The 25,381-nt window shown below is 38.9% G+C and overlaps 1 protein-coding gene across 1 annotated transcript in view; it reads right to left on the bottom strand.

Moving 5' to 3' along the window:
* The window catches only part of VWC2L (von Willebrand factor C domain containing 2 like), a 331,484-nt gene that overhangs the window by 18,773 nt on the left and 287,330 nt on the right, over positions 1-25,381 (bottom strand). The gene's annotated exons all lie outside the window — the stretch shown is intronic.

The raw sequence follows: 25,381 nt of genomic DNA, 5'->3' as shown, positions 1-25,381 counted from the left end.
CTGCTCTTTGTTCTCCCTGAGGACACCTTGCATACCAGAGTTTGTGCTTATAAATATCATCAGCTGAAAAGTAAATTTGTCTCTCATTCCTTGGACGAGGGTCCCCATGCAGTGCATTTTGTGTGGTTTCATTTATTTCATTTTCATATTTCATATTCGTCCACTCGTGCTCCCGCTTCTCTCCCTGTGAAAGGTTCCCAGACCCCATGAAGGTTCTTCTTAGTAAAGCTGGTCGTCTGTAGCACCTGAGCATCACCAGGTGTGACCCCCAAACCAAAAACAAAACAACAACAACAATAAAAAGAGTTCTGGTGGAGCCAGAGTGATGGCGCAGAGGTAGGGCGTTAGCCTTGCATGGGCGTGGCTCAATCCCTGGTATCCCATATAGTCCCCCGACCCAAAAGTGTCTTCTGAATGCATAACCAGGAGTAACCCCTGAGGGTCACCGGGTGTGACCCCTTCCCCACAAAAAACAGAAAACAAAACAAAACAAAACAAACAAACAAACAAAAAAAGAGTTCTGGCTCTGAAAAGAAGATGGGAATGTACTGTTTGCCTTGCAAGCCTGAGACTGTGAGCTTGATCCCCACTCCTACCCACCTTTCCCAAGCTAAGTAGTTCCTAAGTAGTCTAGCTGCTTATGCGTGGCAGCTCTTCCAACAGTAGGATGTGTATGATCCATAGTTAAGGGTGCAAATCTGAGGCTGGAGCAATAGTATAGTATGTTGGGCACTTGCTTTGCATATGGCCAACCCAGATTAGTTTCTAGCACCATATATGGTCTCTTGAACTCTGCCAAGAGTGATCCCTGGGCACAGAGCCAGGAATAAGCCCTGAGCACTGCTAGAAGTGTCCCAAACATAGAAGCAAAAACAAAGCATGAAATTCTTAGCACATACACCAACTAAAAAGTTGTGAAACTTTATAATTAGGAATGGGCTCCTATCCCCACAGCTATGAGTACATGTGTGGGCTTCACAAGTAAAGAGTGTTATCCCCAGTAAACCCCCCCCCCCCAAACAACCATGTGTATGACTCTTCCAGCACAAAAAAAATGGAAGGAAAAAGCTGGGGGAATATTAATTCTGGAAGTAATGTATTTGGGTAAAGACAGTGTACCCTGGGACATGGCTTATTCCTTTGCTTACCCATGTTTGGACTCAGTTTCTTATGAGCATATTAGCATTGATTGATATGACCCATGTAAATGTGCTTATTATAAGTGTCTGAATAATATATGATAGAGTTCTTAATATGAAAAACTTCACAAAATTGTAAGCAAATAAGACAGTAAATGGTTTTATTTAAGATTATAATGTTAAAGTAATATTCCATTTTAACATTTATTTTATTATTTTTATTTTTGCTACAAAGCATAAAATACTGAGATTTGGAAGTTAACATTTAGTGTACAAACATATTTTGAAATTTTTCTATAGTTATTATTATTGTAAAATAAGTAATATTCTTTCCACAAAGTAATATAAAATGCAATTTCCCTTGTGGATTTTTCTTTTTTTTTTTTTTTTTTTTTTTTGGTTTTTGGGCCACACCCTGTGACGCTCAGGGGTTACTCCTGGCTATGCGCTCAGAAGTTGCTCCTGGCTTCTTGGGGGACCATATGGGATGCCGGGGGATCGAACCGCGGTCCGTCCTAGGCTAGCGCAGGCAAGGCAGGCACCTTACCTCCAGCGCCACCGCCCGACCCCATGGATTTTTCTATCTTTTTGCTACTATTAATTCATACATACATATATTTATTCATATATGCAGATATATCTAGAGTGATGCTAGCACTGGTTATTTCTGAGTGGCATACTTATAAGTGAATTTCTGTCCTATATTTTTTCTTTAATTGTTGAATATCTCATAAGTATGTTGAAAAACTAATAGTTTCACTTAAAAACAGAATAAAAATGAACATCAACTCATCTCTAAAATTATTTTAAATCCAAACAGAAAGGACAAATTTTTACTGTATATTTGACCTACTAAAAAAACCAATGGTAGAATTGAATATGCATTTACTATCTTTTCCTGATTCATCTTTGAAGTAGAATAAATTTAATAGAGAATTGTAATTAGGAGCAATGAAAATTTTTTCAAATTTTTACAGCTTCATTTTGCATAAGAAGAGAAATGTCCCTTATGTTTTTGAGCAAATATGTCCTAATTAGAGTGGTTCTGCAGCAAGTCTATTAGAAAAAGATATTCGCGCTGAAAAGAATTATTCAAAATTATTTTTTGGTGTTTTTCATAATACTATTTCTAATACATATGACAAAGAACTACATTATAATAACTGAGTAAAAGAAGAAATCTCTATAGAACAATATCCCCTTCATATTACTTATTGAATCCTCTATTTATGAACTGAGAGCTATTAACCATGACTACAACTACTTATTGTAGATACACTGTAAAGTTACATTGATCCCTCTCCTGAACCTGCTATGTTGCGCCCCACTCAGGAAGGGCACACACATCAGAAAAGTGTTGCACTCCTGAAAAAGAATTATTTGCCAAAAAGGCCCGCTTAGAGCAGTCAAAATCAGTTGACCCTTTGCGTGGAGTGTTTGGCTATAATTCTAACGTGATTGTAACTATCTCTCTCTTTATTTTTGACCATTATTAAAAATCAGGCCTTAGCAATTCTTTCTAACAAAGGAGGACAGTACAAATCCCACCAAAAGTCTCCCACTAACCAGCTCTTGTGATCTTTGCTACTTTGGCGCCAAGATGATGTTTTTTCCCAAAACTTAGCTCATAGTAAAGCAATTTTCAGTTTTCCCCAAAAACTCTAAAACATTTCTCTCTCTTCCCACTTCCCTGAAAATTACCTGGTTTCCCCTGCTTACCCAAAACAAAGCTAACCCAAAACAAAACTTCTTTTCAACTTCAGTATCGGTTCTTTAATGTGCAAATTTTAGCCACCTCTTTCATTCTGTTTCCCTAACCATCTCCCACTCTCTTTGATGTCAAAAATTACACCCCGCATTCCAAACCTCAACCCTTAAAAGCTACCCAGCTCAAAAAATAAATTTGTCTTCGTCTTTCTAGACGCAAGTCCCCATGCATTCTGTGTGGTTTCATTCATTTCATATTTCATAATTCATATTTCATATTCGCCTCTTCGTGCTCCCGCTTGACTTCCAGTGGGAAATTGAACTCACTAAGGTTATGCTTAGGAACTTTTTATCTCATCAGGATAAAACAGTCCGCAGCACTGCTACTCAGTCACTATCATTTTTTTAAGAATGAGTTTTCCTAGGGCTGGGAGATAGCACAACAGTAGGGCATTTGTTTTGCAATCAGTCTATCCAGGACCATTTGTGGTTCGAGTCCCATTATTCCATATGGGCCCCTGTGCCCACCAGGAGAGATTTCTGAATCACAGTCTGGAGTAACCTCTGAGTGCTTCCTGGTGTGGCCTAAAAGTAAAAAAAATAAAAATAAAAAATAAGTAAAATTTAAAAAAGGAGTTTTTCTCAGTTCAAAGTTACTGTTTCAGAAAAGGCCAGGCCCTTCAGATGGCAAAGAGTCTAAAAAAACAGAATATATCTTTTATTCTTGGCAGGGTTTGAGGGTACATATGAGGTGCCAGAATAAATCTCTGATTGACCATGTGCAAAACAAGTGTACTGCCTACTATACTATTTCTTCAGCTCCAAGATAGATAGGTAGATAAATTAGATATATAGATACATCTCTAAAAGTTTTGAGATCTGTTCATAAATTATACTTAAAATTTAAAACAATGAACACTCTATATTATCATCTAAATTTTATTTTTTGAAGTACTAGACCTAAAACTTCATTATTTTTCAGGTAGAAAAAAATATAGTACTGTTAGTAAATCTGTACTGTTTTCTTAGTGTTTAGATCCTATGAATTTTTTAATTTTTTGCTCAATAATTAGCTTCAGGAACAGGGAGATGGCTCAATGAACTGGAATGAATCCCTTGTTCCATAACAGGCACTAAATGATTCTCTGAGCACCACTTGGAGCAAACTCCACACACTGCCAGGTTTGACAGCAAAAGAAACAAAAATGTTTATATTTGGATCATGAATTTCTTATAAAACTTTTGACTTGTTTCTTCACAGAACTTCTAAATGCATTTTTTTTAGTTTTCAATGAAATCCTTAAGGTTTCCCACATTCATTAAGAAGTGTAACTGGGTTATTTCTTTGAGTTTTCTGATTTGGTATTATAATAGTAATTTTTTTTTTCGGTCACGCCTGGCAGTGCTCCTGGTTCTAAGCTCAGAAATCGCTCCTGGCAGGCTTTGGGGGATCATATGGATGACGGGATTTGAACCACCATCCTTCTGCATGCAAAGCAAACACCTTATCACAATGCTCTCTCTGGTGCCTGAATTGTTTTTATTACTGTAATATTGGGATGTCATCTCATTGGATAGGTTTTACCAATTAGGTTAGTTTCATCACTATAAATCCTATTTCTATTTCTTGAATTTCTTTTTCACTTTTTGTTAGAAATAATTTTAAGTATTATTTTTTTTAATATAAATTTTTATTTTGATCATAATGGCTTACATATTGTTGACAATAATATTTTAGGTACACATTTACATAAAATCAGGGGGGATTCCCATCGCCAAATTGTCATCCCTACACCTCCGTTTCTATCCTACCTCCCTTTTCCTTTTCCCTCACCCCAGGGCGGCTAGAATATGTGGTCCCCTCTGTATCTAACCCACTACTTAGTAGTCTTGCACCTGTTTGGTCCTGATGCCTCCCTTATTTCCCCCTCTATCTGGAGTCAGGACTAGCTAGTTCAAGTTGCGTGGTTTTGTTTGAAGGAGAAAAAAGCAATAAACTGGGGTAAGAGTCTAATACCCCGAAAATGGGCGGAGTCCTTCTAAAGGCTCTCATCATCACTCTGGGAGATGGAGAAAAAGTAGGTGAAACACTCCACTAGTACCAAAAGAAGTGTCAAATATCCAGTGAGGGCTCCAGCTATTTCGATAAGCACCACACAGAGCAGACAAAACAAACAAACAAACAAGTAGAAAAAAAATAAAACAAAAACAGACAAACAAAAATCACACCATGGTCTTGAATTAAGAAACATGGCATAGCACATAACGAAAGAGAAGAAAGGAAGAGAAAAAAAAAATAAAAAAAATAAGTATAATTGGGGACTACACTTTCAATAATCACACCCAAACAGAGAAATCGACCAAAATAGATTGGTAAATCAAAAATAATAATAACAAAGGTTTTGTGCTTTTTGTATTTTTGTTTTTTTCCCTCCTGCACTGGCACAGTAAATATTGGGGTCATTCGAAAAAGAATTCACTTGGCCTAAGAGATATGGGATTTCTCCGTCCTTGGAGCATACTGTCATGGGATCAACTCTAGACATTGCTCAGGATCCTTTACTTTCCCGGTGGTGTTTTTTTTTTTTTTTTTTTCTTTCTTTTTTTTTTCCTTTGGTGTGTGGAAGACTTCTGCTCTGTGTTTAGAGGTCTCAGTATCTGCACAGATCCTGAGGTGGGACTTATGATGAAGTCAGTCTTTGTGGTTCTAGAGGTTCTGTTACCTCAGTGTCATTTTAACCCATCTTCTGTGGTTGATGATCTTGGTCTTTGCACTGAGCCTAGGGTGGCACCTAGGATAGCGTCTTTCTTTGTGCTCCCAAAAGCCCCATTCCGTTACAATTGTCTCTGCCGGATCTTTGGGGCTGGGGATTATGATTCTTGTGCAGGTCATAGTTCAAACCCTAAACTAGGGCTTATTTATTGGTCCCAAGATGTATACAGTCTGGTCGTGAATCAAGCAGCCAGTCATCTGTAAATCCCGATCTTGGGTTTTTGTCCTACCAAAGGGAGCCAAGACTTCTGGTTTTGTCTTGTCGTTAGTTGGTAAGGTAGGCTAATCTGCTCTAAGGTCAAAATGATCGCATTTTCCCCGTTGTCAGGATATCATGTTAGAGGTGGGCCTTGTTGTTGGTCTCGTCGTATTAAGGCCGTCCTGGATGGAGTTTGTTTCCTGCAGCTGTTGTGGAGAGCTGTGCCGTTTCTATGTCGGAGATCCAGGGTTCAAGGCTGGATGAATGGTATCTAATCACCTGAGGTCTAATTTGATTCCACATGACATATTTTCAAGGCAGGAGATATCCCTATATTTTAAATAACTATGAGTTCCTATCTCTAGTAGATAAGAGCTCTCTTTTATTTTTTTTTTTTTAAATGTAAAATTTCCCCTTTACTTAGTGTGCCTTTGTAGGGGGAAGTGGTGCTACATTATAATGTCTGTGTATTCGTGGGTGGACTGATGGGATAACAGCCACAGGTCACCTACCAAAAAACGAAGAAAAAAAAAAGGGGGGGGGATTGAAACTGTATGTGCTCACAAATATATATGAAGGACAAACATTTAAAAAAAAAGATAAATAAATAAATTAAAAAAAAAAGAAATAAAATGAGTTAGCGAAATTTTTATGGGACCAAAGTGGTGCAAAAGACTACCTTACATTTGGGGGAGGGCAGGTAAAGAGGTGGTGTATTACAGGTCTTATGCCTATGTTGGAAGTACAGTTTTTCCCATTGTCTTTTGGGTTTTTCTTGTGGTGTGTGGGTTCCCAGGCATCTTCCTAACCCACCCCCTGACCTTCTTCAGATTGGTAAATATTTGCGGCAGGGGGGTCTTGGAAGAGTTCTTGCATTGGGGATACTTTTGGATCTAGGCCCGGTTTCAAGGAGCAGTTCGCGTTAGGGGGAGTTGGTCGGGAGGGCCTCGCAGCATGAGTCCATAGGGGAGTTGGCTGTCTTTTCTTTCAGGAGACGAGGTGTGGTTTTATCTGGGTGTCCTCTCGCCTGGGTGCTGGGTACTGGTTCATTGGGTAGGAGGTCGATCTTGATGCCTAATAGAATAAGGACTGGGGGTGAAGAGTTTTAATATGGTGGGAGATCTGGATGGGATTGAGGGGTGAGGGGATAGTTGGATTTCCGGAGGGGGGAAAGGGGAAGGTGTATGGGAAGGGTTTGAAGGGAGAGAAAAGAGAAAATACCTTAGAGAGAAAAGGGGGGGAGAAAGGGAGAAAAGTAATGAGCAGAATAGAAGAAGAAAAAGAAAAAAAAAAGTAGTGAGGAGAGGGGAGAGAATAGCAAGGGAATGCTGGTTTGATTGAATGTGTTCGAAGAATAGAGCCTGTAGTTTAAGTCTGTACGTCTCAGGTACTGCTTCAGTGGTCTGACTGGTCACGTGCTTCAATTCCTAAATGAAGGTATTACCTAAAGATAAAGTGTATGTTAAAGAGTTTTCTTGTGGCCATCTCGTAGTGCAAGCAAGGTATGGTATCCCGTGTGGTATCCCGAGTTGCCACCTTAGTTTGTCCGCCCTTTGTATCCAAGGGCACCTGTGGGCAGAAAAGCTGAGAGGTTATTTAAAGTATAGTAAGATAAAGGCATTAAAAGGTAGTGTTATGGTATGTTGCCATTGTAGTCCGTGATTTCCCTTGGTGTTCTATACTTGTGTTCCTGTATATGAACTCTCAGGGATTATTGTGGACCTTTGTTGTAGAAGTCTGATTACATACCTGTTCTCTCTATGCTGCCGTTTCTGTTGTTGCTGTTTTCTTTGTGGTATAATGTGTAGTCAAGAGTTTGCGTTGTTCCTTTTTCATGTATTTTGGACACTGCTCCCACGTCTATGCTGACTATTACAGTGTTCGGAGTTTCTACCCTGTTATTTGATAGGATTTAGTTGTGTATAAAATATGTGTTCTAGGTGTTTCAGAATAGTGCTACCATTCTGTGTTTATCTTTTGTCTTCTGACTTACTTCGTTTAACATAACATGATCTAGGTCCATCCATGTTGCTGCAAAGTCTGTGATTGTATCGTTTCTGACTGCCATGTAATATTCCATTGTGTATATGTACCACATCTTAATGATCCATTCATCTGTTGTTGGACATCGAGGTTGGCTCCAAGATTTGGCTATTATACTGAGTGCTGCAATAAATAGTGGGGTGCATATATATTTTGGAATGAATGTCCTTCCATCTTGTGGGTATATGCCTAGTAGAGCAATTGCTGGGTCAAATGGCAGATCAATTCTGAGTTCTTTGAGCACTCTCCAGACTTTTCTCCATAGATGTTGGACTAGGGGGCATTCCCACCAGCAGTGGATGAGAGTTCCTTTCATACCGCATCCTCGCCAACAAAGGTTGTTTCCATTATTTTTGATGTGAGCCAATCTCACTGGTGTAAGGTGGTATCTCATTGTTGTCTTGATTTGGATCTCCCTGATGATGAGTGAAGGTGAGCATGTTTTCATGTGTTTGTTGGCCATCCTTCTGTCTTCCTCAGAGAAGTGTCTATTCATTTCATCTCCCCATTTTTCTATGGCTTTATTTGGTTTTGAGGGGCTCAGCTTTCTGAGTGCTTTGTATGTTCTAGATATCAGCCCTTTATCTGATATGTCAAGTGAAAAGATTTTTTCCCATTCTGTTAGCTGTCTTCTTGCATTAAGTAGGGTTTCTTTTGCCATGCAGAAGCTTTTTAGTTTGATGTAGTCCCATTTGTTTACGTTCTTGCCATTGGTGCTCCGTTCTCAAAGACCTTTTTGATATATAGGTCTTCGAGTGTTCTGCCTATTTTATTCTCGATAAACTTTATAGATTCAGGTCTGATTTCAAGGTCTTTGATCCATTTTGAGTTGACTTTTGTATAAGGAGTGAGGTATGGGTCAATTTTCACTTTCGTACATGTGGTTTTCCAGTTGTACCAACACCATTTGTTGAATAGGCTTTCTTTGTTCCATTTCAGATTCTTGCCTCTTTTATCAAATATTAGTTGGCTGTATATCTGGGGGTTTATGTCTGGGAATTCTGTTCTGATCCACTGGTCTGAGCTCCTGTCTCTGTTCCAGTACCATGCTGTTTTAATTACTATGGCTTTATAGTATAGTTTCAAGTTAGGTAAGGAGATGCCTCCCAGCTTCTTGTTTTTAGTATGTGTTTGGCTATCCTGGATCTTTTGTGGTTCCAGATGAATTTTGTGATTGATTGTTCTATTTCTTTAAAGAATTGTGTCTGAATTTGGATAGGGATTGCATTAAATCTATATAGAAGTTTGGGTAAGATAGTCATTTTGACTATGTTAATTCTACCTATCCATGAGCATGGGATGTTCTTCCATTTCTTTAGATCTTCTTCAATTTCTTTCTGAAGTGTTTTGAAGTTTCCCTGGTAAAGGTCTTTCACTTCTCTTGTAAGGTTTATTCCTAGATACTTGATATTTTTTGATACTATCTTAAATGGGATTGTATTTTTAATCTCTCTCTCCTCAACTTCATTGTTTGTATATAGAAACGCTACTGTCTTTTGTGTATTGACTTTGTATCCAGCCACTTTGCTGTATTGGTTGATTGTTTCTAGGAGTTTTACTGTGGACTCTTTAGGGTTTTTGATGTATATCATCATATCGTCAGCAAATAGAGCTAGCTTGTGTTCATCTTTCCCTACTTGAATTCCTTTGATTCCCTTCTCTTGTCGGATTGCTATTGCTAGCACTTCTAAGGTTATATTGAATAAGAGTGGAGAGAGTGGACAGCCTTGCCTAGTTCCTGACCTTAGTGGGAATGCTTCTAGTTTCTCGCCATTAAGTATAATGTTGGCTGTAGGCTTTTCATATATAGCTGTAACTATCTTGAGGAAGGTTCCTTCTAACCCTATTTTGCTGAGTGTCTTTAACATGAAAGGATGTTGGATTTTGTCAAATGCCTTCTCGGCATCAATTGATATGATCATGTGGTTTTTGTCTTTCATGTTGTTGATGTGATGTATCATGTTTATTGATTTGCGTATGTTGAACCAACCTTGCATTCCTGGTATGAAACCCACTTGGTCGTGATGTATGATCTTTTTGATGAAGTGTTGGATTCGGTTTGCTAGGATTTTGTTGAGTATCTTTGCATCTATGTTCATTAGTGAGATTGGTCTGTAGTTTTCTTTTTTGGTGGTGTCTTTGCCTTCTTTGGGAATGAGTGTGATATTAGCCTCATAAAAGGAGTTGGGGAGGATTCCTGTTTTTTCTATGGTTTGGAAAAGCCTTTGGAACAGTGGTAATAGGTCTTCTTTAAATGTTTGATAGAATTCACCTGTAAATCCATCTGGGCCTGGGCATTTGTTCTTAGGGAGTTTTTTAATTACCTCTTCAATTTCCTCTGAAGTGATTGGTCTGTTTAGACTTTCTAGATCTTCCTTTTCCAGTCTTGGAGGAGGGTGTTTGTCCAAGAATCTGTCGATTTCTACTGGGTTCTCTAGCCTACTTGAGTATAGTTGTTCATAATATGATCTCATGATATGTTGTATTTCTTGGGGTTCTGTTGTAATCTCTCCCCTTTCATTTGTGATCCTAGTGATTTGGGTGTTTTCCCTCTTTTTTTTGGTGAGTCTCGCCAATGGTTTGTCTATCTTGTTTATTTTTTCGAAAAACCAACTCCTGGTCTCATTGATTTTTTGTATTGTTTTCTTAGTTTCGATATTGTTTATTTCTGCTCTGGTTTTTATTATTTCTTGCCTTCTGTTTGTGGTTGGATTTCTCTGTTGCTGTTGTTCCAATTCTTTGAGGTGATCTTTTAAACTGTTGGTTTTGTTGTTTTCCTGTTTCTTGACATAGGCCTGTATTGCTATGAGTTTCCCCCTAATTACTGCTTTTGCTGTGTCCCATAGATTTTGACATGTTGTCTCTTCATTGTCATTTGTCTCAAGGAATCTTTTTATTTCTTCCTTGAGTTGTTCTTTGATCCAGCTGTTGTTAAGCAGCATGTTGTTTAGTCTCCAGGTATTAGTTTTCCTCCATTGCTTCTTCTTGACATCAATTTTAAGCTCTGTTGCATAGTGATCTGAAATGGTACTTCTAATGATCCTTACCTTTGTGATCTTACATAGGTTGGCTTTGTATCCTAAGACATGGTCTATTCTGGAGAAGGTTCCATGTGGGTTTGAGAAGAATGTGTATTCTGCTTTCTGGGGATGGAGGGCTCTATATAAGTCTGTTAGCCCTAAATCTTCTAATTTTTCATTTAGAGCTCTTATTTCTTTGCTATTTTTCTGCTTGGAGGATCTGTCCAGTGGTGATAGTGGAGTATTGAGGTCCCCTACTATTATCACAATTCCCTTCATGTGTTTCTCCAGGTTTGCCAGTAGTTGCCTCACATATTTTGGTGACTCTACATTAGGTGCATAGATATTGACCAGGGTTAGTGTTTCTTGATCTAATGTTCCCCTGACCAGTAAGTAGTGACCCTCTTTGTCTCTGATCACTTTCTTGAGGTTGAATACAATTTGGTCTGATATAAGAATGGCTGTCCCTGCTCTTTTTTGTTTTCCATTGGCCTGAATAATTACTTTCCATCCTTTTATTCTAAGCCTGTGCTTATCCTGTAGCTGTAGGTGTGTTTCTTGCAGACAGCAGAAGTCCGGTTTATTTTTCCTAACCCAGTTCTCTACTATGTGTCTTTTAATTGGAGAGTTTAGTCCGTTTACATTTAGGGAAATTATTGATAGAGAGGACTGTTGTGCAGTTGTATTGTGTGGAGTGGTTGTTGTTACAATCGGGGGTCTGGATTGTGTAATTCTTCTCTGAGTAAGTCGCTTAGGATCGGCTTAGTTTGCACAAATAGTTCAAGTTCATTCATGTTTGAGAATGGTTTTAGTCTGCCCTCCCATATGAATGATAGTTTTGCTGGGTATTGGACCCTGGGTTGGAAATTTCTTTCATTCAGTCGTTTAAATATGTCATTCCACTGTCTTCTTGCTTGAATTATTTCAAATGGGAGATCTGGTTTGATTCTTATGTCCTTTCCTTTGTACTTGAGGTTTTTTTTTCTCCCTTATTGCTTTCAGGAGTTCCTCTTTCTCTTTGTTTTTTGCCATTTGGATTATTATGTGTCTTGGTGTGGGTTTATTGGGGTCTACTTTATTAGGGACTCTCTTGACTTCTTGGATTTGTCCTGAATTGTCTTTCCAGAGGGTGGGAAAGTTCTCTGTTATTATCTCCCCGACTACCTGTTCTACCCCCTTCCCTATTTCCTCCCCTTCTGGTATACCCACAATTCTTAGATTGTTTCTTTTGTCCTTGTTGATTAGATATTGGATTTTTCCTTCCAGTGCTTTGCCTTTTATTTCTTTGTTGGTTTCTTGATCATTTTTTGATTGCAGTTTTCCTTCGAGTTCTTCTATGTGCTTCTCCAACTCTGTGTTTCTGCTCGTAAGGCTTGTTACCTTGTCTTTTAATTCCTTCACTTCTTTTTGTATGAACTCTCTCATGTTCTTTGACATTTCTTCTTTAATTTGGCTGATTCGTTCGTCCATGGATTTTTTATATTCGGTTGTTAGGGTTTCTTTTAATTCTTTTAGTAATTCTTGCATTTCCTTCCTCATGACTGCTTTTAGGTCTTCTTCCCGTGGATCTGTGCGCTTTGGTGGACTTGGAAATTTGATAGGGTTTGTCATGGTGTCTCTAGTTATTAGCGATTTCCTTGCTTTACGCATTGTTCTTTGTATTTAATGGTGTATTTTGGAGTGCTGTGGCTTCTAATTTTGGCCTGCTTTGGTCCCCTTCCTGAAGGTGTTTCTAGAGGGGCCTGTTGGGTGAGTTTGTTGGGCCTAGCCCTTTCTCCTCCCCTTTGCTACCTAGAGTGCAGCCTTCCTGCTGTGGGTCTTGTCCCTTTCTGCTCCTTATTTCTGTCAGTGGTGCAGTTCCACTCCTGGCCACAATGGTTACTGGCGCTGTTGAGCCTAGCTCTCAGTCCCCCCTCCTTTCTCTGGGAGTCAATGGAGCTCCACCCCCTCCACGCCTCCCTTGAAGGGTTCCCTCAGTTCAACCCTTCAGGCTCTGTCCTCACCCTTGGGGAGTCCCTGGTCCACTCCAGGGTGCAGGGAGGTGGACTGCTCTAGTTCCCCTGCGAGTCCAGATGGCTGGCCCTATCTCTCCCGTCTGTTCGGGTCGCTCAACTTGACTTTCTAGTCACCCACCTGGGGGAAGGGAGTCACTCAACCCTCTCTGGCTGGCACGCAGGGGTTCCTTGGGGAAGGGTCCGTCCCAAATGCCGCGCGCAAAGAGACAGAAATTCCCTCACTCACTCCTCTAGCCGGCCCGCCAAAGGGTCCGACCCAGACACCGGCGCTAAGAGACAGAAATTCCCTCACTCACTCCTCCAGCCGGCCAGCCGGGGTCCCTGGGGAAAGGGTCCGACCCAGACACCGGCGCTAAGAGACAGAAGTTCCCTCACTCACTCCTCCAGCCGGCCAGCCGGGGTCCCTGGGGAAAGGGTCCGACCCAGACACCGGCGCAAAGAGACAGAAGTTCCCTCACTCACTCCTCCAGCCGGCCCGCCGGGGTCCCTGGGGAAAGGGTCCGACCCAGACACCGGCGCTAAGAGACAGAAATTCCCTCACTCACTCCTCCAGCCGGCCCGTCGGGGTCCCTGGGGAAAGGGTCCGACCCAGACACCGGCGCTAAGAGACAGAAATTCCCTCACTCACTCCTCCAGCCGGCCCGCCGGGGTCCCTGGGGAAAGGGTCCGACCCAGACACCGGCGCTAAGAGACAGAAATTCCCTCACTCACTCCTCCAGCCGGCCAGCCGGGGTCCCTGGGGAAAGGGTCCGACCCAGACACCGGCGCAAAGAGACAGAAATTCCCTCACTCACTCCTCCAGCCGGCCCGCCGGGGTCCTAAGTATTATTTTTATAAAGAACATTGAAGGAAGTTTTCTGAGTTCTCATATATTGAAGATATAATTATAATAATTATAATTATAATATTGCTGGAGTAATAACACAGTGAGTAGGGCATTTGCCCTGCATGCAGCAGACCCAAGTTTCAACCCAGGTATCCCATATAGTCCCCTCACCTGCCAGGAGTGATTTATGAGCACAGAACCAGGAGTAGCATCTGAGTGTTGCTAGGTATGGTCCCCAAACCAATGTGCGTATATATATTGCTCCAAAATAAAACAGACAAAAACATGCCCCTAAAATATGAGTTCTATTTATTTTATTTTTTCTTTGAAGGGAACATATATATATATACATATATATATATATTTGAAGGTATTACTTATCTTTTTAGTATATTACTATGTGGTTAATGGTGATATAAGCTAGTTATTTTTTTACAATAAGATTTCTTTCTCTCTTTCTGGAGTCTTAAAGAACTGTCTTTTTGAATCTCAGACTTATTAATTTTACTTCAAAATAGCTATGTGAGCTTCTTGTCATTCATTTTTCTTGAAGTTGTCTTCAATTTGGAAATTTGTGTATTCTTTGAAAGGATGGACATGTGGTCATGTCTCACTACTGACTCTGCTTAGAAATTATGTTGGTGGTCTTGAGGACCATATGAGGTACTCAGGACTGAACCTGGATCAGCTGCATGTAAGCCAAAAGTCCTACCCCACTGTAATATTCTGATCCATGAAATCTGTGTATTTTCTAAAAATTTTTTTCTCTTTTCTTTCCACATCTTTTAAATTTTTTAAATTTCATTTACATGGAATGCATGTAGAAAGATGTGTCTTCCATATATAGCTTCTCTGTGCTTTAGTGCACTCTGACTCATCACTATATGTTTTAGCTTTAAGTTACAAGAAATTTTATTTTTGTATTATCTTTTAATAGCTAACTTGGCTTTTGCTATATCCATTATAAGATTCTGTCTCACCAGTAATTTTTATCTTTTAGATATGATATATCCACCTAATTTGCAAGAATATTTTCTTGTCCTTCATTTTTTCTTTTCTTTAATAAAATCTACCTGTTCTATTATCTTTGGAGTTAATTCCACATTAATTAAAAAATAATAGAAATGTTTTCTCCACATTATTTGGATCATTTGTTTTCCCCATGTTTATTTTTTTTTCTTTTGAGGGAACACCCTTGTGATTTTCAGGAGCTACTTCTGGAGTGATGATGGAGATTCAATCCAGGTCTCACACCATGAAAAGTAAGTACACAGTTTATTTAACTATATTTCTGATCATTCTCTATATTTATTTTATTTGTCCACATCTGGTCATAATCTTTGCATTATTTGTTTTTATCACCTGACTGGCAGATATCTAGATTAATTTGTGTTATATGAGTGTTGTATGTTTCTGATGTTGTTGAATTAATTCTTTATTTAAATGTTTTGAAGAATGCTAGCTAGATTAGGAACATCACCACATTCCTTGGTACTTTCTTTCTTAAGAGGTGAGGGTCCATGACTCTGATTTTTGATTCTAGATAAGTCTATTACTGCCTTACTAATGGAAAAGTGAAAAATGATGTGCTGTACTGGTTTCAGGCTTTAAAGAATCAGTGACTTCAATGTCTCTTGGAAACCTAGCTATTGGAATCTAGCCATCACACTGAGCAGCAGCCCAGGTGTCTTCTTAATTCCTATGGAGAGGAATTAATGTCTCTGACTGACAGTTCTGGGCAAATTCTCTGTCAGATACCAGTGATAACTGGCTGGCTGTGTGAGTGAGGCCTCTTGGAACTGTCCTGGTGGTGCCGTGTGTAGCAGAGATGTGCTGTGCCTATTTTATCTGCCCAAACAGCTCATTCATAAAGACAGTAAAAGCTTCCTGATGTTTTATATGGCTATATTGTGTGGTGATTGGTTTTACAGCCATGGTTTGGAGCAGAGCTAATAATAAAGATCTGTAAAGGGGGCAGATTCTGCTGATGAAGGCATTTTCTTTTGAAGCAGAAAGACAGTGAGTACTGAGGCAAAATGAAACTCAAGACACATAGGCTGAGTGAATAGAGTCAGAAATGAGAGAGTAGGTGCCAAATAATTCTACTGAAGTAAATTTGAAAAATAAACATAATTTCTTTTGGAAAACATCTTTGGTGAAGACTGAGTGAAGTCATGAGAAAACATTTGAGTGAATATAGAGATGTCCTCTTTCATAATCAGGATGGTGTTTACCTCAGTATTTCAAGTTACCAAACTCATTGAATTGTTCCCTCGAAGCAGGTGCATTTTATTGAAGTGAATCAGAGCTTTATTTATTTAAAAATCTAGGATATCTCTTCCATCATCATAAATATTCAATACTTCTGATGCCACTTCAGTATTGAAAATATATCTAAGGGCCGGCGAGGTGGCACTAGAGGTAAGGTGTCTGCCTTGCAAGCGCTAGCCAAGGAAGGACTGCGGTTCAATCCCCCAGCCTCCCATATGGTCCCCCCAAGCCAGGGGCAATTTCTGAGTGCTTAGCCAGGAGTAACCCCTGAGCATCAAACGGGTGTGGCCCGAAAAAAAATAAGAGAAAAAAAGAAAATATATCTAAATCCTTTTCTCTGGATTTGCAGTCTCTCCAAGATCAGGCAAATACATTCTCCATGACAACTTCCAATTCATCCAATTCATTTCAATTTACTTTTGGGTTCCAATCACTGAAATCCAATCCTGGAGCAATGGGTCTGGAGTAGTGTTGCCATAAGAATTAAGAAACTAAACGAAGCATAAGGGTGAAAACATGAACTCAGAGGGTTTCCAATGTCCTGGTCTGGAGGCCACCAAACCGACTTCTCTTTTTTGACCAGCTCAATCCACAATAGGGTGGGAGAAGGGAAGAGAATGACAAACAAAAGACCTATCTTCCACTAATTAAGTGTAGGTGGGTCTTTACATGTAAAAAGGGGTGGGTAAAATAGTTTCTGTTTTGGGTAAAGCAGAATTTAATTCCACAGATCTCCATTCCACTCCAACACTAGCATTCTACCCATAGTCTCTTTCAGGAGAGGCTTTCACAGCATCAATTCTTAATTGTCAAAACCCCACATTTCATTGTACTTAAAGTTTAAGAATAAAAATCTTTCTGGACTCCTTAAATTTTTTCTCTGAGAACATACACTTTGCTCACATAAATCTTAGGAATTCATGAATCTGTGCCTATGTTTGTCCCCTCACCAGACTACAACTTCTGAAATAAACAAACCTTTTCTTATTCACCTTGTTAGTCCAGTAGTTCTTTATCCATTGGAAATGCCCAAGAGATATTTGTGAATCTGAATTGCCTGTTTGGAAATAGCTGGCTTTAAGATACCTCTATTTGCTAGAAATGATTACATTATTTTAGATAGTAAATGTCTTCTCTTAGTTCTTAAAATTAGTTTCATTTTAATCATAACTTTTTATTTACTTAATTTAAGGAACATGCTTCACAGAGTTACATAGTTGACTGCACTGCATTTGTTTCCAGATAAGTGAGAACAAAGTTATTTCAAAAAGAATAGAAAGAGAAAATAAAAAAAAAGAAAAGAAAGCGAAGAAAACACTTAAAAAAGTACATTTATAAGAAAATTTATGAAATTATTTTATCTCCAATATGGTCATTAAAGCATCAGCAGAAGGGTTAGTAAGCTCTTGTTGTTAGCTGACCATTGTTATTTTGTTTACAAACATTAAGTGGCCTCAGCTACATATTGGAATCTAAATAGGTGTGTTTCTATGGGGATGACAGCTTCAAAAAAAATTCTTGAATTTTCAAGAATTCAAAGCACTATTACCAAAACTGCAACTTTTGTGATGTGTGTTCTCAGCTACCAGGTCTTCCAGAAGTTGTAAAATGTGAGGGGAGAGTACCTACATTCACTCCAGAAAAGCCCTGGTGTTATCAGTTCAAATAATGACTTACCTGGAGTTTTGTCAGATTGGTATCTATGCAGAGACTCAGGTGAAGTAGTGCCTTGGAAAAGTAGTGATTATGGTTTATGCAGCAGACAAGGCTTTGGCAGGGCAGGGATTTGGCCCAACCTCTCCTCCTGATATGACCAGATTTCTGCTGTGTGACTGGTGTGGCCATGATTTTTCACAGCTTGATATATCCTCTTTGAGAAAATAGTGAGTTTATGGAATTGTCCCAGTGTGAACATGGCCTTAATGATAACTTTTAGCTACATATTCACTCACCCATCTCAAAGAATCTATATTTATGACATTTATATTTTATTGTAGAAAATTTTGCCACATATTACCACTAAGAACACTGGCTCTCCCATATGCGCCAATAACACCACGTGGCATTGCTCCTTTTTTGCGTAGGCACATTAAAATGGGAAAATACTATACATACAAATAAGATCCTATCTAATAGAGATTGGAACACACAAATCTTGTAGTGCAAAGGGACCTTACACCCTGAACATTGACATAACGACCTGGCACAGACCTCAGAATTAAGGGCATAATCCATTCGCCCCTGAACCAGGGAAGCCATCCAGGAAACATCCAGGCTGATCTATAACATCACCTGGAAGCAATTCTCTACCACGGAAGACCTACACTGCTCAGACTTCGACCTGCTCAAAAGAGACTTCCCTTAACACTGAGAAGACTTAACAACAACAACGACCTGCTTACAGGACAGGGCTCCCTGCATTGCCCTTTGATTGTGAGGTGAAAGGAGAGGATGCTCCACATCCTGACTTCAATGTAAGATATGCAGATTCCAGGATCTTTAATACAGAAACATGATACCAACAACAGAGACTGTGTGAAAAATAAAAGTGTGTTGGCACTATAGACAATGTATTGGATTGGACGATCTAGCTTGCCTGGAGCCTAGACTTGGTCTTGTGCCACGAAACTTCAGGAGTCGGGTCTCTTTGTATTTAGGCCAAGGTTATTTCTTTCCATGTCCCTCATATTTTGGTGGGCCTATGCAAACAACAATTGCCACTCTAACACCATTTTTACTGTGCTCCTTTGACTCTAATCCTTAAAAAGAACTCACTTAAAATTTGAGGTTAACTTAAGCTAATATGCATGTATATGGAAATGTAAGAAAATACTATGCCTGTAATGTTTAAGGAGTTACGTAAGTTTTAAGGCTTTAGATTGCCTTGGGTGCTATTAAGAAATATTATAATGTGTTACAATCTGGGGACTTGAGGGACAAAGTAATTGTACATGGATTCTGTTTTATTTATCTTAATGTTCTTTGGCTGAAATTTCAAAGTTAAGATATCAGCAAGGGGACTTCTGAGAATTATGTTATGGGTGATTGTCCTTCCACTGTAACTTTACCTTGTCCTCTTTCTTTGCATCCTTGTTCTCATAATTAAAAATAAAAATTAAAAAAAAAAGAAAAAAAAAAGAACACTGGCTCTTCCTGCCTTATTCCATTTTTATTTCTTCATTAACCTCTACACGTCAGACTTAGTAGCATTTGTTATAAGCCATCTCTTCTCATTGTCTTGCTGTTATAAGTTCATATTAAAGAACATCTATTTACTAATTGCTATCCCATAAAAAGGGGGATGAATATAAATTTTAAGTTCATAAAGATGTGTGTTCAATTATTAATCCTTTTAATGGATGGGGAAATTTTCCAGCAGGGCTCACTCAGAGCGTCTGGGGGGCCCTTCCTGGTGATAACTGGCCAATTAAGTTAGATGTATCAATGTTCTACTTGGCGATGATGCTTGACCAGTGATGCTAGTAACTATTAGGACAACCGTGGTAATGTTTGTAGTCTCCAGGGCCATAGTTCGTGGTATTGTGCATGGGGACAGGCAATACTGGAGATAAAACTGAGGTTGTCTCTGTGTATGTAAATCATGCACCCTGGCCACTCGTTATCTACTGAGAATTCCAGTATAATATTTTAGATATTTCTTTTTTGAATATTTATACAGCATGTTCTTCAACTGTTATTTTATTTTATTTTATTTTATTTTTTGATTTTTGGGTCACACCGGAGATGCTCAGGGGTTACCCCTGGCTCTCCTCTTCTCTCAGAAATCACTCCTGGCAGGCTCAGGAGTGAGATGCCAGGAATTGAACTGGGTCTGTTCAGAGCATTTTGCATGCAAGGCAAACACCCTACCACTATATCGCTCTGGCCCCTCAACTGTTATTTTTAAACTGTGGTTTTCAACAGTTTTTCTCTTTGAGGTTTCTCTTAGTCTATTAAATGATTTGAGGTAGACAGGTGAATTTGAAATTATTTTTCAGGGCTGGCCAGAATGCTCAGTGGCAAAGCACCTACCTTGCAATCATGAGGCTGAGTTCAATTCTCTGCAGCTACATATATATATATATATATATATATATATATATATATATATATATATATATATATATATATATATATATATATATATATATATATATATGCTCAGTGTGGTTCTGGAAGATCCATTTTATAGGACCTCTTAGAATCATCCCAGAATATTTGATCTCTGGAGTACCAAAGTCAGATGTGCACAGATATCACAAGGAAGGATGTATGAATTCCATGATTAGGAATGTGACTCCTTATGAGCAAGTGTGGGTACCATAGCAACCTGTGGTAAACACTACAGCTAGAATCAGTATAAGCACTAGAACTATATATATGTGGTGCCAGCACAGGCAAGAGAGGAGGGGGAGAGAGAGAGAGGTGATGGTGGTGGTGGAGAGAACATGAGTACCACCAGTATGTGTGTGTGTGTGTGTGTGTGTGTGTGTGTGTGTGAGAGAGAGAGAGAGAGAGAGAGAGAGACAGAGAGAGAGAGACAGAGAGAGAGACAGAGAGAGAGACAGAGAGAGAGACAGAGAGACTGGGTCATTGCAACAAGAGCAGCAACAAAAGGAAGGTAAGGGGGCAAAGAAACAAAGGTGTTTTCCCTTTAAAAATGAACTTCAGTTTTAGCATTCCAGTGCACTAAGATTTGAAGGCAATAGAGACATTTATTTTTTCAAATATTGATAGTTATTTGTGCAGGCCTAGCATAGAGTGCAATTATTGGGTAAATGAAAGAATAATATCTATAGAAGTAAATTTACTTATGTTCTAGCAAGAATCCCCAATGGCAGACTTTGAATGAGATAGGACATTATTTATATACAGAATTTTTTGTGTTCATTTTGAACAGAAATCTGCTCTTTAAGGAAGACAAAACAGAGATAAGAATTAGTCTTAGTTAGTTTCTGATCATCCCCCAGACACCCAGTATATGTGCTCTGGTTGCTGTTTTTTCGGATGACTTAGTTAATTATAAAGAATAGGAAAATTTTAGTTGTTTAAGACATAGGCATACATACCTTATTAAGTCCACCATTCTCAAACATGTGTACTATGTTATTTTCAGTAATTACAATATTTATTAACACATTTTCTCTAGATTTCCAGAATATGACCTAAAAACAAAAGATAGAAGAGCCAAATTCTGCTCGTGAAGTGAAAGATCGTGTGTGGTTGAGTGAGATATAGTTCATCTCTGTTGAGTTGTTTTATGGGAAGTTATTACATACCTTTTAATCAAACCTAAGTTTCCATAATACAGGAATCTGAAGTGGCATGATGATATAATTTGGCACAATACAAGGGTGGGAAAAGGAAACTTTCACAGAAGGGGAAAAAGGTATGTAACTATCTAACCTTGGAGTGAAGAACGCGTCTCATTTGAGGATGAGTTGGATTTCTTCTGTTCCTTAACAACAGAATAAATCTGCAAGAAAATGTTAAATCCTGGTGCATGGACTTCAAAATCAGGAAATAGAATCCGACCAAGGGAGAATTGTCAGTGCTGTGAGAACACCCTTGGGAGAAGAATCGCTTGCTAAGCAAGTACACCTAAGTCCCTATAAATATTAATGCATTGGTTATACAAAACAAGTTCACATTTCTACACCTTATAATACCCTCAGGGTTAGATTTAGTGTGCCTTTTATTTCCCAGAGAGACTTATGTTATCAATCTAAAATGTAAATTACTCTGTTGTGGTTCAGGAACCTCCCCATGGAAGGGGTAAACAGGAAATGTTAGGTATTTTTTCTTTTGGAAAAGAGCCTTAGCTGACAATGGTTTACATTTTATTCTTCAAAGTGACACCCCATGAAACACATTGACAAGGTCAAAGGGAATCTACAGAGCACATCTCTGTATAAAATTTACTGAGTATATAGTAGCGCTTGGGGACATACATATCCTAAAAACTCATTCTTGTAATGTATGACTAAAGTAGCAAGGAAAAAAATTTAAAGAACCAAAAGCAAATATCATTATCAGACATCTAAAGTTCCTAACAGAAGTTGTTTAGAGACTGCAAAGTTCAATCAATGTGCTCACTGTCATCTCAACCAGAATACTTTATGATTTTCAGATGCTGTTAAAACACATCTTTCTGCTCATGAAGTCAGGTCATTAGCTTCTGTAACCCCACTTTCCATTTTGCTGTGTGAACATGAGTCTGTCATGACAGGCTCAGCCTGACAAAAAGTAAACTGGGCCTAGAGCAAACAACTAGTTTCTGGAACATAAAGTATTTCAATGGCCATAAATTTAGGAATGCAGACAATAAAGGGTATATTCTGAGAAAAACCACAATGATCAGAGAGCTTAAGTAAACCAGCAGTAAACTAAGGAATGCAATAATCTATTTAATCAAACCCAGGGACTAATAGCACCCAGGGACCCATGGGAACCCAAATGGAATACTGGAAATAAATTTATATACCTGATGCTCAATTCCTCACACTACCTAGTTCCCGACATTCTCTATTCCACTGAACTCTTTATAAAAAAAAAAAAAAGGGCATGTCATCCCTTCATGGTTACCACTTGCAATGCAGGTGCAGCCCCAGTATGCTGGAATATACTCCTTTGCATTTGCATTACTGACCTTCTCCTTGTGATCCTTGTGGGTCAGAACTTGTTTCTGGAGCTAACTATGCTACCTTATACAAGTAAAAATGTGTGACAAACAGTAAATACAGCCTAAAACTATTTTATTTTTTTCTTTTTCTCAGGAATTCTTTTTTGGGGGGCCACACCCGGCGGTGCTCAGGGGTTACGCCTGGCTATCTGATCAGAAATAGATCCTGGCAGGCACGGGGGACCACGTGGGATGTCAGGATTCGAACCAACCACCTTAGGTCCTGAATCGGCTGCTTGCAAGGCAAACGCGGCTGTGCTATCTCTCCAGTTCCCCCAGGGATTTCTTTAAAAAAAAACTTTTTTGGAAGGAACACACGTGGTAGCGCTCAAGTATATCTCCTGGTTCTGTGTTCAGAAATGACTCTTGGCAGGCTCAGGGAGCCACATGGGATTCCAGGGATCAAACCTGGATCAGCTGCTTGCAAGGCAAATGAACTATACTACCACTCTCACCCCCATTCTCAGGGAGTTCTAATACATTTTCTTGCAATAATAACTTGTTCCCCTTTGCTCTTCACGAACTACAAGTTTTATTTTTGTTTGTTGTGTCATACTTGGTTATGCTCTGGTCTTAGTTCTGACTCTTTACTCAGAAATTACCTCTGCAGGTGTCTGGGAGACCATTTGTGCTGGGGATAAAAGTGGGGGCCAATCACACCAAAAGAAACATCTTGCCCCCTGTTCTCTCTCTTGACCTACAAGTGTGAATTTTTTAATGTAACATTGTATTCAGCTATCAGAACGAACTTCCAAACATTTCTGTTTCAAACTTTGAAAGTAAGGTTAAGATATGTTTCGGAGGACACCTGGGGTTATCCTTGAATACCTTTATAAGAACCATGTTTTCAGAAAACATGCTTTTTAATAATTACTGAAAAATTTCAAGGCAACCCTGATTTATTTTTTTATTTAAACATCATGAATACAAAGTTGTTCATAATACAATTGTTTGTTTCCATAAATACAAATTTATTCTTGATGGAGTTTTAATTGTGCAATGTACAACACCCTTCACCAGGGCACATTTACCCCCACCAATGTCTTCAGTTCCTTTCTGCCCTCCCTCATCTGCCTATGAGACAGAAAGTATTTTTTATCTGTGTCTTTCTCACTCAGTTTTATTTCCTCCCTTGCCTTTTTAGACACTGTTGTTTGCAATATTATTACTGAGGGTATCATGCCTTCCAGCGCCCAATTTTCTCCAGAGTAATCATTTCCAATTATAATTTCCATAGTGGTCCCTTATATCCCCTAACTTCACTTTCCCAGTATTTGTGGGAAGCGTCATACCATGACTGGTTCTACAGGTCCTCATGTCATTTATCTGTATATTCTTTCCATACTAACTATTTTTATATACCACAAATTAATGTGATCATTCTTTGTCTCCCCCTACCCCCCTGACTCATTTTGCTCAACATACTTTTCATACCCATCCATGTATAAGCAAATTTCATTTTTCCTAACAGCTGCATAGTATTCCATTGTGTAGATGTACCACTGTTTCTTTCTTTTTTTTTTTTTTTTGAATTTTATTTTATTGAAACAATTGTGATCAACAGAATTCTTCATAGTTGAATCTAAGATATACAATGATTCAGGGCCCTTCCCACCACCAGTATCAACCTCCCTCCACCAATGAACCAAGAGTGTATCTTATACCACCATATTTTCTGCCCTGGCCTGCCAGTATAACATCTAAACATATAAGTTTAGATTGTTGAAGTTTAAGCCCCTTGGTTCTATTATCATTGTCTTTGGCTTGGATATGTAGTTCTGTCCTTATTTCCCCACCAATGTATCCAAAACCACTTGGCCCCTGGCCCCCAGATTTTCTTTGCTCCTTTCTTAGTTTAATAGAAAAATGCAGGAATATGTGGTAAAATAATCTGTGTCCCAAGGTTCTATGAAGAAGGCAGAAACCGTAATTTAAAAGATAAGAGATAAAAAATCTAATTAAAAATGGTGTGTGGCAGGTTTGTTTGCATAGGCACAGCAAAATAGGAGGGAAATAGAAAGGAAAAACCTTTGGCCTAAAACCAGGGAGACATACACATGAAACATCTGGCATAAGACCAACTACAGGCTTCAGGCATATTAAATTGTCTAGCCTCAATGTCTTTTACTGTGGTACAGTAACAGTTCTTCACTATCATGGTTGTTCCTAACTCAGGTTTCTGTAGTTAGAAATTCTGTTTTTTTTTTTTTTTTTTTTTTTTTTTTTACAAATCCTATGCCAAACTCAGGGTGACACGGTGCATCTTCTGGTTTCATCTCACCATTAGGTAGCAATGAAGGGAGCCCTGCCTTGAAAACAAGTTGTTGCTGTTAACAAATCATCTGGGTGTCATATGAATCCATTTTGAAGCAACTCAAAGCCAGCGCACAAAGCCAGTCCCTGGTACAAGACTGATTCCTGGTACTGGTGTAGGAAGTCATGCCGGTTCCATAAATAGCATACAAGGTTCAGAGGTGAATGGCCAATGTCCAATCTTCTGGAACCTAAGCCTAGTCACTATGACAAGTATCCAGGGTGTAAGACCCAACTGCAATATAAAATTTTTGTGTTCCTATCCCTATTAAATAAAAACTTATTTGCATATGTAAGATATCCTCATTTTAATGTGCTTATGCATAAAGGAACAATGCCACGTGGTATACTGGTGTATATGGGGGTAAAAATTACAAGCGAAACATTCCCAAT

This window comes from Suncus etruscus, chromosome 1 (genome assembly GCF_024139225.1).
Source record: "Suncus etruscus isolate mSunEtr1 chromosome 1, mSunEtr1.pri.cur, whole genome shotgun sequence".
Classification (NCBI taxonomy): domain Eukaryota; kingdom Metazoa; phylum Chordata; class Mammalia; order Eulipotyphla; family Soricidae; genus Suncus; species Suncus etruscus.
Note: the sequence above shows the minus strand (reverse complement) of the source record. Positions and strands in the feature narration are given on the sequence as shown.